Raw genomic sequence first — 20,848 nt, forward strand, 5'->3', positions numbered from 1 at the left:
TTTCTAGGTGAGATATACCTGAGCCAGTAAATCACTGGCCTGTGCTGCTGCTTGGGATTATTCCCTCCCAGATGTAGGATATTACAATTGTCTTTGTTAAAACTCATTCAATTTGTTTTCACCCAGTTCACCCAGCCTGTTGAGGTCTCTATGGTGTAGTGTATAATATATATGTTGTCAAGTCTTGCTCTGTTCTTTCTCACAGAGTGGGGAGCAGAACTGTGTGCATCGGTGAAAGTATGGGTTCCGGCTAGTTCTGCACAATATCATAATGAACAACAACAACAACAACAACAACAACAACAACAACAACAATAATAATAATAATAATACTATTGATATATTAATATGTTTAATTATTGCTATTATTATTGTTATTATTATTTTTTATCTGTTGCATTGATGACTATCAGTAGTGTTATACATGTCTTTTTGACCACCTGTGCAGATCCATCTGGATCTTTTCACAGAACTGTCTGGTGATTCTGATGTTTGTTTCTTCAACAACATATCAAGGTCAGACACACAGGTGTGTTTTAATAGTTAGAGGATATTTTCTTCTTTCCATATATTTCTTTGACTGTATCAACAATTAATATCATCTATTGTTTTATTGTCTAGTTTTTCAACTTGGAAAAGAAACAAGTGAGATGGGGTGTATTTAAATTAGTTAAATACAAAAAGGTAATGTTAAACAAGAACAAGTATTCAGTATTTCTCACAATGCAAGAAGCAGGAATTGTCATAAGAAGTTGCAGAAATTTAAAATACAAGGAAATACTTTCTTTCTAAAATATTTTAGATGATAAAGCTATGCATGATTTGGATATAAATTTGAAAAAAATATTTTGAAGTGATCTCTCAAGAGTGAGTAAGGGCAAAACAGTCCAGACTTAGGAAGTCCCCAAACCATTGATTACTAAAATTTCTTAATTTTCTTTACTTAAATGATTTTTTATTATTATTATTTTTTTTAAGGCTCTCAGAGATTCGGATGTTTTTCTTACCTCTAAAACAGAGCTCTGGTATTTCAACATTTCATCTATTTTAAAACAAATCATGGTGAGAAAGTCCATTGCAAATATCCAAACAAAAGTGTACAGAACTTTGTTGGAAAGATTTGTAAGCAACGGCTCCTATAAAAGTACCTGTAGGCTTAGTAGGACAAACCAAGTCAGTGACCAAAATATGGAGCAAGATGTTCCAAATTCCCTGAAGTCTGAGATGAAGAATCAATGTATTATTATAATAATTACTATTATTATTATTATTTAATAAATGCTGGAGGAGAGTCCACAGACTGTATTTCTGAACAGTGTGTGGCTGAAAACAGAAATAACTAGTGATGGTTACATGACGTTATGTTTTATTCTAGAGATGTTACACATAGCACTAGGATGAGGGGAAATGACATCAAGTTGTACCAGGGGAGGTTTGGGTTGGATATTAGGATACATTTCTTTAATGAATGTGTTTTGCAGCATTGGGATAGGCTGCCCAGCAAAGTGGTTGAGTCAGCATCCTTAGAGGTCTTCAAGAATCATATAGATTTAAAACTTAGTAGCATGGTGGTGGACTTCAGTACTAGGTTAAAGGTTGGACTAGATGATCTTAGACATCTTTTCCAGCCTGAATGATTCTATGAGCAAATTTACATCCGGTGTCTTCCTTTTCTGTTTACATAGAGCACCACTACATTTTTTAAACTGCCTTGTCTTTCCCAGGTTCATTCTCTTGTTTTCTAGTTATTTGTTTCTTATCCTTTGGCATGCTTTCCTATTAAGAGGGTTTCCATTGTAGAAATTTTGATGCTAGAATTTCTTGCAAATTGTTATATTTTCTTGTTTCACTAGCAAAACATGGAAGTACAATCTTGGTCTGAATATGTTGCAGTTTGTTCTGGGATGCAGATTGAAGTGTCCTTATGGTTTGGGATAGAGATATTCTCTCTCACCTGCTTCCTCATCTGCTTTTCTAGCAAAGAGGGTGAAGATGAGATCAAACACTTTCAGTATGTACTGCTTTTTTTTGGCCCTATGTTACCACAAGTGTTTCTGCGAGGAACTGGCCTGGGTTAAAATCACAAAGGCGGCCAGAACAGGAAGGTCCTGAACTACTTTTGGTAGCAACATCTGTGCCATCTTAAAGTGTTAAAACTATAGCTTAAACAGGTTTTATTTGCTAATATTTGCAACTCCAATGAACAGCTTTTACATTTCCAAAGGGTTACATAACAGGGTACTCACATATATATATGTGTCAAAACTGGTCCCTTGAACTGGTACTGTACGTCTACATCTGTTAATTTTTGGTTTTATTTTCTGACCTTTGATAGGGAAATAAAAAGGGGTCTTTAACAGTAAAGCATGTAAGACCTCAAAAAGCAGTGTATAAGAGGTTACTTTGTAATTCGTTCCCCCATGAAACTGCTTGAATGTTCCCCATTGAGCTACTTGTTAGTGTAGAAGTCAGCTTCTTACTAAATAAAATGATATCAGTAAGTGCTTGTTAGCTGAAGAGATGGCCTGTAACTGCACATTTAAGTTAATTTTAGCAACTATTCAGACAAGTTCTCACCTCCTCCCCTTCACAGATATCTTCTAATTCCCTAGGAAAAAGACTGTAAAAAAAAATGAAAAGGGTGTTTCCAATTAGTTTGGCTTTCACATATTTAAATTCTGTCACTCTCTGCCAGATAATTGAATAAAATGAGATACATTCTTTTGATCTTTGTAGAGATGATATAGGCTGTAGATATTGTTTCGTTATACAGTTCATGTTGACACAGATAGTATTATGCCACTTACAGCTTCTTTGGCATGGCTCTGGAATCAAGTGTTCAGCAGTGATTAATGACCAAGAGTACACAGACCTACTGTAGGGCTTAGGATCTCTCTAATCTCTGCTCCTGTTCTTTCTTTTATTTCCAGCATTTGTAAATGTGGCTTCTGTGAACACAGCTTTTCTGGGACTTTTCCTACAGTTTGTACTGCCAGCGGTTATCATAGTGGTAGCATAGAGCTAATGATCATTAAAATATCAATTGTCTTATTTCTTACTCGTTATTTTATCTTTTCTTTTTTATTTAGAGTTTAACACAGAAAATACTTTTAAACATGCGCTAGGCTTTTTTCAGTCCTTGCACCCTGTACAATCAATTAATACCTTTTGATATGTTATGCCGATTAAGTGATATGTGTGTTAACATAAATATTTAATTGTTAAAGTAGAGATCACTTTGTCCTAAAGCTTTAATTAAATTAGATGCTTTTCAGATGATTGCCAAGATGAAACAGTCCATTATGAACATTTGCCACTGCAGGAGATTTCTGCTTATTGAAAGACAAAAGGGTAATTTGATCTAGGATTGTTGCAAACTGTATGAGTCCTTGATACTGATAAGGAATTCTCCCTCTTTTAACCTTGCTATGTACCATAGTAATGAATTTATGAATCTTTAAAGTCGGTCACATCACTAAAGTGAGGATATACATGTAGTGTTAGCACTGTCAAGTAAATGATAAGGATGAAAGTACATCTACATAACAGTTAAAAAGATCAGAGTCAATACCAATTTGTCAATAATTCTTATTACTTTTAAAAGGAAAACTAACATGATAAAAGTAGGCACATGTTATCTTTATTGTATACTAACTAGAATTTGAATAGTTCCAATGACATAGTCTTAAGATGGCAAACTGGAGATTTAGACAAACAAAAAGTCCTTGACATTGGGCTGCTGGGGCACCTGAACTGTACCTCCTATGAGATACCTCTGTGGTAATATAAAATCCAAGTGTTGCATTATCAACCCAAAAAGTTCTGGTTTGGGGCAAAATATTCCTTTTTGCAGTTTTGCCTAATTATCTGAACATCTTCCACAGATCAGAATCCTGTTTTCTGATCTGCTGTAGACTCTGTAGTCATGTGTACATCTCCTACTGAAAACATGTCACAGCAGTTCCCTTCAAAATGTAGTATAGGTATGCATAATGCATGATAAGACTAGAGAGATGTGCTATGTGAATCAAAGTTTTAATGTCCTAGTTTTCTAGATATTATTATCTGTTCACTGAGTTTTTAAAGGAGCTCCGATTAAGAATCGTGTCAGATATGACAAGCCATAAAACTGAGAAAGACTTAGTAAGAATCCAAAAGAGATTCTCTCTGAATATGTTTAAGTATTAATATCAGTTTTGGGGAACCTGATTTTGATTTTGCCAGAGGGAAGAGGAATGTATCAATAGTATCCTATTCACTATAAGCATGCTGCCACCACAGATCTTAGGGCAAAGAAATTCAAATCACAATAGGATTTTGATTTGTGTCTAACATGGCAGTTATTCTTTAAATGGTTGGTATGTATTTGCTTCTTTGTAGTTGTTGACTAGGTCTTCAACAGACAGAGAGGATACAAAAACTCAGCCCTCCTTGCCACCTTAGGACATACTGGTAAGTAGCTGAATGCCCATTTCGACTTGAAGCCTTTTCTCCCTCCTTATCTGTGAAACGGTTTAAGTATCAAATAGAAAGCTCAGCTTCACACCTGAGTGCAATCCTGTTGTGGGAGAAGTGGAAATGGACCCTCTCAGATTACCTGAAATATTTTCCTTCCGCAGTATCAGATTTTGTTATGAGGACTCTAAATTTTAGACTAAATGTCATTCTTACATAGGCTGCAGCCTTGTAGACATTTCAGCCTTAGTTGCTTAATGTCGGGAATAGACACCTTGACATAGTCAAGACTGTGTCTAATGCTAAGGGTATGTCTACACAGTGAGAGAAGTCATATCTCAGATTAAAATGGAAGTGAAAATCAAACAATTTGATATATCTGCAGGAATATTGGAAAGGGTTCTCTATGAGGAGAGGCTGAGGACACTTGTTTTGTCTTGTCTGGAGAAAAGGAGGACAAGAGGTGACCTCATGGCTCTCTGCAACTTTATGAGGAGGGGAAGGGGAGAGGAGGTGGCAGTCTCTACTCCCTGGTCACCAAAGACAGGACACATGGGAATGGCATAAAAGCTGCCCCACAGGAGGTTCACTGTGCATCAAGAGAAATGTCTTTGCTGTGAGTGTGGTCAAACTCTGTAACAGGCTTCCTAGAGAGGTGGTTGATGCCCCAATCCTGTCATTGTTCAAAAAACATTTGGACAATATCCTCATTGATCTGCTTTAACTTTTGGTGAGCCCTGAAGTGGTCAGGCAGTTGGATTTAGATTATCTTTGTAGGTCCCTTCCAACTAGACTATTGAATTCTAATAATGGGAGATGATCTTTTGTTTTGCTGAAAGGCAAGATGCGACTGCTTAGACAGCAGTGAGGGATTTCTGTAGTTCTTTGGTCTTCTCCAAGGAGACAGTGAAGGAACAGATCTGTGGAAGTGCTTTTAGAGTGCCAGGCATGGAACAAGCCTGAAATTAATTCTCTTAGGTACCAGGAAAATTCTGCTGTCATGACTTTGTCTTCAATGAAAACCATATTTATTGACCAGTATATTATTGACTATTTATTTAAAAAAAAAGTTAGTTTCTGTATTTTTATAGTTGATGGTAACTGCAAAAGAGAAAAACGAAAGCAGTGAAAAACTGTTTTACATTCTTTGAGAGACTGAGAATTGATTCTGTTTTATTTAAGATTTTTTAGTATCATTAAGTAGTAAAATAGAGAATGTGTTATCTGGCTGAGTGCTTTACCATCCACTAGGAAGGCAGCTGATAAATCTCTATTGAAAAATCATTTGAAAACCTAATATATGGGATGAGTGATTGCTGGGTTATGAATGTTCATTGTTCACTTTTCTAGCTGTATTTTATTGCTCAACTGGGAATAGTAAAAGGAGAAAAGGACTGGTGGAAGTTCAGGAGCCTGAGGATCAACATGAAGGTGAGGTTGAGAAAATGTGAGGAAATCAAACCCTCCTCCCTTGAGGGGAAATACACAGGTGATCTTATAGATGTAAGCAGAGTTAGGATGGTCTCTGCATAACCAGCAAGGAAGAGATGTGGGCTTTGCATGCATTCAAGGCTGACTTTTCAGACATAATTACTACAATTTGGCATGCATTGGCTGAAATAAGGGCAGTTAACAAGTCATGAGACAGGCTACAAAAACAGTTTATTATTTTATTATTTTATTTTATTTTTCAAAAACGAGATTGAGAGTTTGAGAGTAGTGTATATCTAAATCCTTTGCTCAGGACAAAAGGACAAATGGATGAACCATATACTTCCCCATCCGCACTGGATCTCAGTGGCTGCCAAAACCCAGCTGTAGCCTGGACATAAGAGACTGGAACCAGAGGGATGGGAGCTGTTCTGGGGACAGTCCTGACAAGCAAGGGGACAGAGAGCACCCAGGAGAGTGTGAAGGGATCAGGAGAAGTAGGGGGAAAAAAAAAAAGAAAAAAAAAAGGAAGCCCAGTTTCTTATTGAAAAGGATGGGCCCTGATACCCATTTCTCTGCCCTTGCTAAGTGGAAATAACAAGAGCAAGTGTCAAGGAAATCCTGCTCTGTGTCTCCTGCCAGCTTTCCCTCCTCCTGCTGCCCTGCCCCTGCATGTCATGCACGCTGTCACTAGTAGGAGTATGGATGGAAGACAAGAGATGTCCATTTGGTCAAGGAGGTGAACCTCACATATAACAGCAACTGTATAGCTGTTTTTGTCAGGGAAACTGCGAGCACTACAACCCAAGCTGAGCTAAGGTGACCCACTCTTTGAATCTATGTGTAGACAGAACCAAGTGGGACAGTCTGCAGAGAACATTGGTCATGGCCACCAAAATGCAATTAGCTTGGGCATCTGACAGCTGACTTCAGCTGTTGCCTGAGACATCCACCTTTACAGAGGTTCCCTGCCTATATAATGTGAAAGACTGCATGGGATTTGCAGTTGTTTCTGATGCCCTTTACTTCTGCCAGTGGAGAGGGAGACATTTTGCACTCCGTGATTTCTATTACTTTGCCTTCTCTCTTTCCATTTCTTCATTCCTCTCTTTGCTGGTATTTACCTGGTATTTACCTTCTTCCTCATGCCATGTTCTCCTGGGGCTGCACAAAAGAGTATAAGTAAGCACACAGTGCATTTAGCTGATTGAAAAATCTAATGCCAAGCATCTTGCACTGTGAAATTTTGCAATGTGGGGAAAGCACAGTGTTTGCCACATTGTAAGAAAAATGCCCTTTAAGTTAGAACTTGAGTCTGCTGAAACAAGTGCCTTCTATGAGAATGGGCTTGTGATCCTGAAACACTCATGCCTCATCTTGAGTTGGAGCAACCTGAATAAAATCAAAAATATGACTTTGCAGAAAGGATTCAGTTTGTATAAATGTTATTCTTGCACACGCAATTTGGTACCACATTGATGGGATTTTGTGCATACAGACTCTGTGTATAACGGCACTTGCAAATTCTTTGTTTGCAAATTTGGAAGTCAGCTGAAAATTGAGCCTTAAGCAAATTTCTTTGTATCTATGTACTTAAAAATCTCTAATGCTCTGTATAATGCAGTGAAGAAGCTCAGGAAGAACATTGATCTGCACTGACAGCATTTGGGTTTTTGTTTTGCTTTTTTTTTTTTTTTTTTTATAGTTGTCTTTATGCTGGCCCTGTGATTCAGTGAAGTGGGTGAAATGTTTGTACTAGTACACAGGATACCCTTGAATGTGGAAAATAGTACTTACTAAAACAGATCACGTTCCCAAGAGGGAAACAGCAAAATGACAAGAGATTCATAGAGTAAGGAATAACTAAAATTGCCCAATTATTTAAACTGAAGTATTTTTCTATCAATATAAGATCTTGCTGAGCTTCCGGAGCATAATTCAGAATAGGCATTTTGCCTGCAGTTCACGATATAAATATTTTATATGATCTCCCACACTATTAGAATAATAGAGGTAGCGTTATTTAATCCACTCCTGGCAAAGAAGATGCTTGCCAGAATGCATAAAGCACTCAAGGAACTCTTTTAGTTGTAGTTGAAATGAGTTGGTAGAATGATTTATCTGAAGTTAGATTCCTCATTGTGGAAGTGGATTTGATGATGCTCATGAGACACAATTTAGAGTTGTATTGAAAACTCCCTGAGGAAAAAAAAAAAAAAAAAAAAAAAAAGTAGTTGGTGGAAATGAAGAGGTAAGCAGGTAAAGCTACTGGGTAGAAGTCTAAAAGTCTTGGCTGAATAGAAGAGTGGGGAGGTGGGCTGTGAGAGATTCCATGTTGGTGAATTGGATATACTCAAACTGACTGCAGTCCTTGGGTCTCAGGAAGGTATTTGGGTGTCATAGGAGCTAGGGTAGGTGGTCGAAATACTCCTTCCCTAGCTTTCATTTCTACAAAGTGGAGGGGAAATGAATACTGATTGCTAAACACCATAATTTTGCACACTTGAGCCAGGGTTAGTAATCAGAATGGCATTGTTGCTAAAATCCTATAGTAAACCTTTGATATGATGCCCTTTCCCCTGAGGTGACTGTACCTAAATGTGTTATGCAGATGGAATGGTAAAAAATGACTAAACTTGCATATATTATGTGATACTGTCTTGTTCAGCACTGTTCTGTTTATTTACACTTTGTTTTTCATGCTTATTGTAGCTTTTATTAATGTGTTTGATAACATGACATCAGCTGCAAGGCAAGATTTTTTTTTACTCTATTGGGGCTTTGTTAAACTTTTCAGTACAGATTAAAAAAACATCAGCAGCCCCTGGATGGATAGGCTTGAACTGGAAATTTATGTTTAAGTAACAAATATTATAAAACAGATGAGCCAGACAGGAGAAAGGGAAATTTATAATAAAAGACTACTCTGGCATTATGAATCTGACTCGTGTGGGATGTGGGATGAATCATCCCACGTTGCCGCAAGGACTGCTGCTACTGCTGAGCCCTGTCAGCAAATGGGACAATCAGAAGTGTGCATGGTAGAGTTGCGGGGACGGCACACACAAGGGATTAGGCAAGGGACAAAGAAAGAACAGCTATTTAAAACTGGTCATCTCAAGCCTGGCCAGTAGTTCATGCTATATATAATTCAGCCAATTCATTGGGTAAATCATTTCATATGCTCCATGAAATGCAATTTGCTTCCATGGCCAAGCATGACAAAGGTTTTACAGAATTGCAGTTGGCAAAGAGCTCTTCTTGGACAGTTAATTCAAGGCCTGTGAGATTGCTGAGGCGTCTTGTCAGAACATTAAATAATCACACAATGTCATGAGGGAATATCTAATTAAGAGTCCAATTTCTCAAGGGTCTGAGTACCTGTTACAATGTGCTGAGAACTCCTAATTTCCACCGACAAGAGTAGCAGCTTAAGGTATTCCCAGCAGGCATTTAATAGGATTGTGCCCTTGCTTCATATGGCTGGGGTAAGTCCAGACCAGTCAGGTGAAGTGACAGTAATCAAACAAGACAAGATAATGACAAATAGGGTTACAACCCAGCTGGAATGTTATTACTTGCAGATGATGGAACATAGCCTGGTGTGAAGCCCCTCAAAAAATTACATCCAGATTTAGGGGTGCACTCTTAGGGGTTAAATGTGAGGTTTGAAAAGGCCTGCGCTCACCCCTGTGCAAAAGTTCAGTAAGAGGTAACATTTAAGCATAGACTCTTTATCAGCATAGACTCTCACTCTGTGGGAACAAAGTCCTCATCCATGATTTGATCCCAAGGACTTGAATGTTTTAGATGACATTGTGAGGGTTGTCTGCCTTACAAGGGCAGATCACATTGCATCCAGTGTTTGGGAACATAAAGCTTGAGAAGAATTAGTTCAGGGAAATCTGAGAACTGAAGTTTCCTGAACAGTGCTTTTGGTTTGAGTCAAACAGTTGAACAAAATTTGAAGTAGGTAGGTGGAGACATATCAGTAAAATGGTTTCCTTTCTTATATACCTGTAGCTGTATAAGAAGAATAATGCTGGATGCAATCAGAAGAGAATAGATACTGTATTTAGGTATATGACACTTCTCTTAAACAGAGGTGAAGGTAAAAGTGATGCTCTTTTTTGAGTATGAAGAAGCATTACAAAAGGAGCAAATGAGAAAGGATCATAGTATTATGCTAAGCACTTTTGGGAGAGAGAAAAGTTAAAATGAATCTCTGTGTTGTCAGGCTCTTAAGTGAAGAATGATGCATTAGACTACCTGATTTTATTTGATTTGTTGGGAAACCAGAGCTACTGTGCTGTTTCTTGAACAGAATTACAGGCTTCATTTAAAAAGAGATGCAAAGTGCACACATCATTCTGGAAGAGATCAACATAAGCATTTTCTATATCATGAGTAATGTTTACTGGAAGAAATCAAATTACTGTAACACAGACCATCTGTTTTCTTTGCATGCAATCATGTAAGTGTTTTAGGACAAGCCATCCTATTTAATCAATTGTAAATCTCTTATGGGAAGGCACTGCTTTCTGTAACATTTTTGTTTGTTTCTTTCTTTCTTTCTTTTTTCTTTTTTTTTCTTTTTGATAAATGTAAGAGTTTTAAATACCAGTTTCTTCTACGTAACTATAAATTACATACTGTTTGTAACATAAAGAGTAGGAGTGTACACATAAAGAGTAGGAGTGTACAGCATTAGATATTATCTGTTAAAAACTTAATTTTAGGTCTTTTTCAGTAGCCAGTTTTGGATATTTGTTGTATCCACAACTCATGGGTGTTCAACTATTATAAGACTAGCAAAACAAGTAATAATGTCCATTTATATTCTGGGAAATTGCCTTCTAGTATATATTGTTTCTATTCTGTAGCATGTCTGCTGTGATAGAAGTGAACGCTGGAGATGATTGTCCATTGTCTAAATACTTAAACTTGGAAAGACTGAAGAAAAAAAAAAATAAAAAAGACATAGTTTGCTTCAAAATGACTCTGTCGAGTGATATTAGAAAAAAACTGATATGGTGTAAAAAGAAGACAACATTGAAAGGTGTGATTTACTCCACATTTAAGGGTAGCACATTCATAGACATATATGGCCCTATTCATTTTAGTGGATGCTTAATTGAGCATTGCCATTTTCCTGTTGTATCAATCCTGTCAGCTTCCCTGATTCATATATTGTCCTCGGGTGCACATAATTTGTTTTTGAAATCAGAGGAAGCAGATCTTAAGCAAAGTCCTGTGATTTCAAAAGAAGCTCTGTGTGTGTAATGCCAGAAGTTGTGCTGTATTGTATCATATGACCCTAAAATAAAAGAAGAACAATGTAAGTAACACAACTGGAAATTCCTTAGGAGGGTTGCCTGTCCTTCTCAATGATGTTAGCAAGCCTGAATTTCATTTCTTCAGACACCTCTAAATCAATGGTATTTTGTCTGAATAATTAAGCTGCTTACTCAAGCTTGAACAGTGTATGGAGCTAAATTCTTACCTTTTCTTAGGTAAACATGTAGAGGCAAAGAGGGAGAAACAGGTGCAGCATGCACCTGGAAAAAAAGGGCCCATATACCAGTGCCATCCCATGACACAGAGAAAGCTTTCTGCCCAGGAGAACATCAGCAGAAATTAAAGGCCCCTATAAGCACTCCACAGTTCACTCCTTTCAAGTACTTTTGTGAAGTCTTCATGTCCCATCTATTCTTGTGTATTCTTATGTATTATAATACACAACACTATAGTGTTGATTGTGAACTGCTGATATGTGGCACAGAGAAAGCTGCCTACCAAACTGTGCTAATCTATTCTCGCTAACATACTTAGTCTTGGAGCTTACTTACATCAGTCAAGTATCCAATGAGAACTAGGCCATCAGTTAATCTTGTTTTATCAGTCTGCATTAACTCAACAAAAGGGGAAAAAAAAAAAAAAAAAAAAAAAAAGCCAAAAACCAGAACAAGGTTTCACATAGATAATGGAGAACAAAAGATTTAAAAAAAAATACAATTAGTGCTGGTCTGATGGTTTTACCCACTCACACTATTTTCTAGTAAAAAAATCAGCATCTCTTTTTTTTTTTCCAGAAAACTATTAAATATGAGATAAATTCTTACTTTAAATATTTTTTTCTGTTTTTCACAATTTCTTTTAACCTTCACCCTTCTTTTATTCAGAAAGAAGAAAACTGCAGGTAAATAAAATATTTCACAGAATCTTAGAATCATGTTGGATACAATGGATCTTTGGATGCCATCAACAACATCCTAGCCCAAGCAAGACAAAGTTAGATCAGGTTGGTCAGGGCCTCGTTCAGTTGAATTTTGAATATCTCCAAGGATGGAGATTCATCAGCCTCCACCAGAAAGTCAGTCTTCCTTTTGCTGCCAATGTTCCCCTAGAATCTTGTTTGGTTGTTGCCCAAGTCTCTTACCTGTTTCAAGTCCAGATGAAGTCCAGCTTCCCTAATTCCACCCAAGCTGGCCAGAGCAACGATGTTCCCAAGTAACCCGCCCTGCCTCTTTGGAATCTGCCTGTCCATGCTGATCTTCTGCATTTGGTGATCCATGTGTGCTATCCTCAGCAAGCAACTTACTTTTCTGTGTCCCTTTGTTCTCTTGGCTTTCAAGAGAAATCATTCAGTCTGAGCTGTCAAAAAAATCAATACAAATGATGGGTTTTGATTTTCAAGATTATTTCTCTTAATTCTCACCCTTCCCATCTTCAGTTCCCAAAATCTCTTTCAGCAAAACATGGTAATGTTTTCTGAAAGATATAAAAATATTGTATTCCTACTTTTTTAAAATGAGATTTCATTTGTATATGAGTAAGTTTGCTACAAATTATTTTAAAAGTGTTTGGAAGTTTTCAAGTATTTTGACTTTTTTCTGGAAATTTTTCTTCCTAGCCAGAACTTCTGAAAAATCACCAGTTCTCTAATAGCTTCAGTAGATTATGTACTATATTTTCCAGCTGTATGATCTGTTTTATCCAAGAAAGGTATATTGATATATTTAAAATTGTCATAGAAGATATTGGACTAGTTCTAAGAACAATAAATGTTAACACTGCTGCTTCGGAATTTTCATCTCTTTACTATTAAGAAATAATTTTGTAAAATGACTTAATTTGCTTTGTGGTAAACAGAGGGGTAAACTGTGAATTACTGTTGTCATAGTTACACTATATTTTGATATAGTAGCTGTGTTCATCTAAACAGTAATAAAATAATTTTCTCAATGAGCAATTGCAATGAATATCTTAAAATAAAAGTACAGAATTCCTGACTCCCTTTAAGTGCAGTAAGTAGAGAATACTGCTGTTTATTTTAAGAATTTCCTGTGTCTGCAATACTGAGTACACTGAAGTGGGAATCAATGACAAGGTGCCATATAGGATACTTTATTTATAGTAGCTTTATAATGGATCTAAAGTGGGACTATAGATTTGGATACCCATGACCTTTAATAGAAAAATCTCTGAAGAGATTTTACAATTTTACTTCCAAAGTTACCCCTAGTGAGAGTAAGTCCTTTTTCTTCTTAGGCTTTGTGAGGCAATGAAAATAATTACCCATTCTTGATTTTTTTTTTCTTCTGAACTATTCTAGTCTCTTGGCTATTCAGCTGACAATTTGGAAAAATTATTCAGGGGAGCTCTGAAATTCTCAAAGCTAGATGTTTTCTTATTTCTGTTTTTAATAATGTTATTAACTACAATATATTTGGGGTGGTTGCACGTTTCCTTTTCTCCACTTGAACCAAGCAGCACAGTGGTCATAGAAGAAGTGATTCTTCTGTATGTTTCAACATGTTCTCTTTTAATTTTCTACCAGATGCACCAGTTTCATGGAGCAGGAAAAAAAAAAAAAAAAAAAAAAGCAGAAAAGTGCCGTAGATGATTCTAATATTTAACTGGTCTCCCATAACTCACCTAGTGGTACACAGTGGAAAATAGGGAAACTGAGGTCTGATCAATTCATACCAAATGAGGAAGAGTCTGTAGGTGTTCAAAAACACACACACAGGAATGAATAATCTTTAAGGAGGACATTCTGGAGTGAAAAGAAAGTAGAAAAAAAAGGCACAGGAAAGAAAACATGCTATTAATAGGGGGGATTGAGTGGATATTTCAGAAAAGATCATGACCGTTGCTGTAGTACATGAATGGTGGGATAGAAATTTTAAAAATACATGCGTTTAATAGAGATGAAAGAAAAGCATATTTGAAATGTGCACAATTACCTAGTAGAACTTACTGCTATAAGAAACTATTGAGGAAAATTTTGGAAATTCTCTTCACATGTATTCTTTCTCCACAACTAAATAGGGCAACATAAAAGATTCTAGCACTACATAAAAGATTCTAGCACTTCTTAAGCAATGATTCCTGTGGACAGCTTATTCAGAAACTGTCTATTGGAGTTTTTACTCCTCAGTATTGGGTATTGTTGAAAGCAGGATGTAGGAACTACTTGAATTATGCTAATGATTGGAAACAGTTTTTTGAAAGTCTTCATACACCATATTTGGTCTCTGTATCCTCTCTGTCACAGGAAACCATCTTAAACCCAGAGCAAGAAACATAAATTCACTTGGCTGTCCCTTATCTCTAAGGCACCTGATGCGTAAGTGGACTAGAGAAAGGAAAGAAAGAACAACTCTAAAGACCTACAGATCATCTTGCTGGAAGGGTGAGTAAATGCACCTGAGTCTCAGTTTTGCATTAGATACACAACAAATGAACCTGTTTTTAGAGGTGCCTCAGGAATTTCCTCTCCATTATTTTTTGAGAAAAAGATTATAAAATTTTCCCCCATTTCCAGTTGTCTCACATGTGTGTAGAAGTATAAAGACAGACACCTCCTATATTTTCAGTTTAAGCCTAGAACATTGATTTAATACAGTTTTTGTTTTTTTTTGTTTGTTTGTTTCTTTTTGGTTTGGTTTTGCTACGTAGTACTGTTAATCATGAAATGATAGAATGATTTGTGTTGGAAGGGACCTTAAAGATCACCTAGTTCCAAGCCCCTGCCATGGGCAGGGACACCTCCCACCAGACCAGGTTGCCCAAAGCCCCATCCAGCCTGGCCTTGAGCATCTCCAGGGATGGGGCATCCACAGCTTCTCTGGGAAGCCTGTGCCAGTGCCTCAGCACCCTCTACGTGAAGACTTTCCTCCTTACCTAAAACTTACCTCCTAATCTAAACCTATCTTCTCTTATTTTAAAGCCATTTCTCCTTCTTCTATCCCTACACTCCCTGACACAGAGTCTCTCCCCAGCTTTCCTGTAGGCACTCTCTAAGTACTGGAAGGCTCCACGGAGCCTTCTCTTCTCCAGGCTGAACAACCCCAACTCCCTCAGCCTGTCTTCATGGGAGAGGTGATCCAGCCCCTTGTTCATCTTTGTGGCCCTCCTCTGGACTCATTCTAATACATCTATGTCCTTCCTGTGCTGGGGCCCTCAGAACGGAATGCAGGGCTCCAGGTGGGGTCTCATGAGAGCAGAGCAGAGGGGAGAATCACCTCTCTCACCATGATTTTTTTTGATGCAGCTGGCTTTTGATACGGTCGGCTTTATGGGCCACAAGCACACATTGCTAGCTTATGTTGAGCTTCTCATAAGGCTCTTTTCATATTGGATGGGTGATACAGAAATATTACTGAATCTATCCAAACACATCACAATTCCAAAAAAGATCCAAAAGAGAAAAGAAAAATCATTTTTACCAGTGTGTGGCGTACTTAGAGTCCTACAGATCTGGGTATGTGTTCCCTGTCTTCTCCAGGCAATTTTTTTCTTGCTTATGAAGTGCAATGGAAAAATCACCTAGTTAAGAATGCTATTTATGTGATAGCCAAAACCTAATTATATGATCCCTTTTTCTTTCTGGGTTTGCCTACTCCAAAATGTTGTAGAGGTAGAGACATTAGCAAGATGTGGAACACTTCCTCCAGTTTATAGCAAGCCATTCCAAGAGATTCAAGAGTCCCATGTGCAGATAATGACTTAATTTTCAACAAGATGATTCAATTCCAAACATATAACATGGCAGCAAATCCAAACCAAACCTGAAGATTATCTCAGAGTAATCTGTCTAGTAGTTTGTGTCTCCATAAAATACATAATAAAAATGTGTCACTCCTCCATTAGGATGGCTGAAAGTCACTCTGTGCATTTCCACTGCATTTGGTATTGCTCATCTTTTCACCCTTAACATTGGCAGGCTCCCTGTCTCCCTCTGTGTTCTGTGCTGGGCAAAAAGCCTAAGCTGAATGAGTATAATGAACCCATCTTCCCTGTAACACAAGTCTGGTCAACATTGGTTTTTTTAAGAAAAGGTAAAGCTGCTGAATTATTTTAGCTGTGTGACAGCCCACCCCAGCTAGGAATCTTAAGGCAATTTGCCAGAGCCTGCAACACGATAGAACAAAACAAAAAGGGTGCTCCAGAGGACAGATATTTTCCTGCCAACAGCTCTCTGATATGCAATACAATATCCAGCCATATAATAGTGCCTTTACAATTGTTACTAGATGATGTGTTTAGTATAATATTAGGCTGTTTTTGTTAGCATATAAGCAATGTTTCGACTTTGAAAAAAGTCTGCTTTTTCATGCTGTGTTCTTTGAGGGGGTCTGTGTAAACATGAAGTCTGTCTGGATTTTGCCTTAGTCTCCAGTTAGAAGAAAGGTAATTTGCCTTTTTTTTTTTTTTTTTTTTGAGGGGGGGAGAGGGAAGTGGCTGGAGGGGTGGAGCTCATTTTCAGTAAATGTTGTTCTGAAAGTGCTGAAAGATTATGCTGGTGCACAGAATTTTTTTCAGAAATTGTATTATTTCTTCACCTACCCTGAACCCAATGGCAACTGCAAAGCTAGCCCTGCTCTCTGCTGTTGGACACTGGGATTCATAGGAAAAGGTGCTCAGGGACTGGGGAGTCATTTTTCTGCTCTAGCAGCTGTTTCTTGCTTCTGTGCGGAAAGGCAGTAGAGCAAATATAGCCTGTGGGCACAGGTTTGTCCGTACTTCATAAATAACACAGTGTCTTCTTCAGCAATGCAATTACACTCTCTGGTTTTAATATGGTAGTGTAGTTTCTGAATCACCACTAATTTTCCCTTAGTTCTACTTCATTTTATATAATATCTGTACAGTGGAGATAGGTTGACATGCAAGGACATTGTCATGTCATTAAGTGAGGGCCAGTATGACAGCAAACAATAAAGATGCTCAGTAAAGGTGCTGACGTAATTGAAGATTGAAGTTAGTATTAACTTTATTCTTAAAACCATTTATATGTGTATTGCTTTTGCAATCCATGTATATAATACAGTCATCCTCAAACTCAGATCTTATTGAAGCTTCATGAGCATTACTACAGGGAAAATAACAAGTTGGTAAATGATTAAATGTATAATTAAAGGTTTCACATTTAATCCTGTCAGTGCAGTGATTTATGGTTTCCATTATTTTGTCTAAGTAATGCACTCCTTTTTTTTTTTTTTTTTTTTCTAACATTTATTCTTTTCTTTAGTGTCTGTAATCTTATGCTAAGGAAATTTATCACAAGGAGAACATTTCTGTCCTCAGCTGCAAGGTACGGAAGGGATTTAAATCAAAATATAGCAGATGCAATACACTTCCCATTGCAGTTGGTGGGAGAATTGTGAAATATTTACAGTGTTGGGCCAGAAATGCTTTATGTGTAAGAACAAAGGGAAGGATGTAGGCTCTGTGTTTCTCTGCTGTCATATTTAGGGCTGAAACAGGTGTCTTCAGCAGCCAGACCCAGGAAGTCTCAATAAAGACATTGGGCTGGGACACACTATCTGCCTGTGAAGTGCATGCCAGGATTGGGTGGAAACCTGCAAACACAGCAGAACCTGCCTTGAAATAGCCCCTAGCAAAGGCTGAACACAACCCAGTGCCTACAAGCTGCGGAGTCCAGACCCTTCTCTGGAGGTAGGTTCCCCCAGCAGGTTTTTTGTAAAGGCCTCATTAGGTTTTGCTGCTGTCATTGCTGCCTCCTGGTTATGTGGGAGCTCATTGCTCATGCCCTCGCTCAGAAAGGCAAACACACACCCACAGGGTCTGTGCTGGCCTCAGCCTGGGGAGGCTCAAATGTAGACCCCCTGAAGAAGGGTGCTCTAAACTTTGGGCTATGGACACCTCTCCTGTTGCAGGCAGGCTGATGAGGATGCAGGGTTCAGGGGGGCAGAATGAGACTTCACAGTCACTTGATGTCAACAAGTCTGAGTTAGGGAACCTGCCCTGAAGCCTGTTGCAAGCCCCATTTGACATGCTGCTGGCATCAATATCCCTAAAGCCCGGGGCTTCTCTTCCTCGCCAAGTTGCCCAGGGCTGTGCTTTCCTCTCATGAGGGTTTCAGCCAACTGTGTGAAATGTCCACCTTCCTTCATGCTGGCGTGACTGCAGTGGGACCAATGGACCATTCTCCACTCCCATTTTCCAGTCTAGCTTGTAGTTCCGCGGGGAAGAGGGTGTCCATGACAACTCAGGCTGAGGAGAGCCTGAATGTGAGCTGTACCTTTGTGTAATACAGGATAGTGCTTCTTCTGGCTGGACCCTGGGAAACAAGTGTGTTTTCCAAGGAGTGCAAGTCTGACCGTGCCTGTTAAGTGCATGCTGAGTAGATCTAAGACTCTGGGGCTTAGGTGTTGTTTCAGGATCACAGGTGTTCCTGAATGTGAGATGAGATCCTTGCTGCTGAGGTGGAGATGTTTGTGGGACTTCACAGAGTAAGAAGTAATGAGAAATAAGCCTCGGCATCCATTGAACGAAAGTTTCTTGCTGACAGTTTTCATATTCAGACAAGTAAATTTGTATGTGGTCTAAAGTTCCTCTTGACCAAGAACCCACTTAAAGAAATAAGACTTCTTTTCCTACCCACATGTGGTACTAAAATTCTCCTCTTAGAGTCGTTTCACATGAGTTGCTGTTCTTTTCCAGACTATTGCAGGATGAAATAATTTCCAGTTGGGAGTCTGAATTCACTCCCATGTTAACGTAACCTAGTACTGTTAGCCTGGGTGGAAAAAATAAGTTGCCTTGCCTTCATTATTTTATCCTTCGTATGGCTTATAGATACACTCAATGACAGTTTGCAGCTGTGTTCAATATGGTTTGATTATGCTCTGTTGAAGGCATTGTAATTTACATTCTCCATATTGCTGGACAATATTACTGCGTTCCTTCTTATTCATTGTCTCAGTGAAAATACTGAGGCCATTTTCTTTTAATACTCTGCAACAATTACAACAGAAACTTCTGAGAAGATCTTCACAGAATTGCAGCAGAAATAAAAGAATAAAAGATAGTTTTTTTGAGAAATGTTCATAGGGAAAAGGACATCTATTTTGTCTTTTTGCAGTTCATCTCTGTCTTTTGGGCAAGGTTTTCATTACCCTAGTGTTCTGCTGTTTTTCAGCTATTGTTCCCTTTTTTTTTCTTTTTTTTTTTCCTTCTTTCTTGCCACAGTGTTTTAAGATATGTAACCAGCAAGAACATGGTGTTCCAGAAAGTTATAAAAAGTCATAACTCCAGTACTGCATTTCTTAATATTGTTGTTTGGGGATGGTATTGCTGCATTTAGAGCAATGTGTATTTGTTTTAGGGAGGGAACTTATTCACAATGAAGTTTTGTTGTTTTCTTCCTTGAGTGATAATAGCTAATTTAAAATCTAGCGGTCCAAATAAGAAGTTCCTGTTACTCTACTCAATCTCCAGATCTTTAATTGGCAGCCTGGCATTTTCCCTGCCATTGCAGTCCTCATTTGGATCAGAGGTCCCTCAAAATTTCCTAAGAGCTTTCCTCCTAGGTAATGACCTAAGTAATGGTTGGTCATTACCACTCCTTCAGAAAAATAATTAAACGTGAAACTAATCCAGGTCTACGGCACTATTATGTTGTACCCTTTTATTCACCTCTTGTGTGTTGAAATTCTGAGTTTAACTCATATTTCTTTGCCACAGGTACAAAAAATAAGTGTAGCATCTGCTACCCTTTAGGATGGCTTAGCTGTGTTCCCCTGCACTGGGAACTGCAGGTATAGGTCACCTCACAGTGAGGTGAGTGGTCCTAGTGATTTCAGTGGGCTTTCTTGTGTGAGCCAGAGTTTAGAATACAGCATTTATCTTCCCCATAAGAAGCTTCCAAAAGAGCATTGTGATGTCCTTCCACCTGCAATATTTAGCCACATATGTACTTAGGAGCAAATAATTTGTAATTTGGAACTGTCATATACACATTTATTTTGACTACACTCAGGTTTTGTTTTGTTTGTTTGTTTTTCATTTATCACATGCCTTCTTTTCACAGAAGACTTAACAGATTTTATTTTTTCTGAGCCATAGAAACCTAGTGTGCTAATTCATTTGAACCTGATGATTGAACCCTTTGGTGTTTATGATCAAAAGCAAGACCCTCGGGTCAAACTCTTTGCTGGGATGAAATGACACAGGTTATTTGAAGTCAGCTTGTTGAACCATTCCAATATACAGCAGAGGAAATCGGCCTCTTGTCCACATGCTGATGGACCATAGTGGATTTTTTACCTACATTACAGGCATATGAAAGAGTATATGTTTGTAGGTAGAGTATTATTTTTCTTTCATATGCCTGACTCAGTATTGGTTGGACTGTCTAGATGCTACAGTGTTAAATATACCATATTTAAATTTAGGAGATAGAACAGACATTTTCATGGACTTGGAAACCACATGCAAAGTTTGAGACCTGCTGATGCTACAATTAAATATGAGATCCCTGGGAATGCAAGTGCAAAACAGAAGCTTTGCTGCCCATAGTGGAGTCCTGGTAAGATAGTCTTTATGTAATGTTACAGTTATTTCTTCAGAAAGCATGGACTAAAACTGTTTTCTGTTTTCACAAGAAAGACTAGGGAAATGGTCCTTGCTTTCTAAAATGCATATATAT

General features: G+C 38.0%; 1 protein-coding gene across 19 annotated transcripts in view; it reads left to right on the top strand.

Moving 5' to 3' along the window:
- Positions 1 to 20,848, top strand: part of LOC137850783 (poly(rC)-binding protein 3-like) — a 515,321-nt gene that overhangs the window by 94,946 nt on the left and 399,527 nt on the right. For 16 of the 19 annotated variants that reach the window (XM_068671177.1, XM_068671183.1, XM_068671173.1 and 13 more), the window contains exon 2: positions 14,447 to 14,584. The exons of 2 other annotated variants lie outside the window; for them this stretch is intronic. The gene's annotated coding sequence lies outside the window, so the exon portion shown is untranslated. Of the gene's footprint in view, positions 1 to 4,380; positions 4,453 to 5,805; positions 5,887 to 14,446; positions 14,585 to 20,848 lie in introns of all 19 variants that reach the window. One more of the 19 variants, XM_068671175.1, reaches the window with a different exon arrangement.

The sequence above is a fragment of the Anas acuta genome, chromosome 2, assembly GCF_963932015.1.
Source record: "Anas acuta chromosome 2, bAnaAcu1.1, whole genome shotgun sequence".
NCBI lineage: Eukaryota > Metazoa > Chordata > Aves > Anseriformes > Anatidae > Anas > Anas acuta.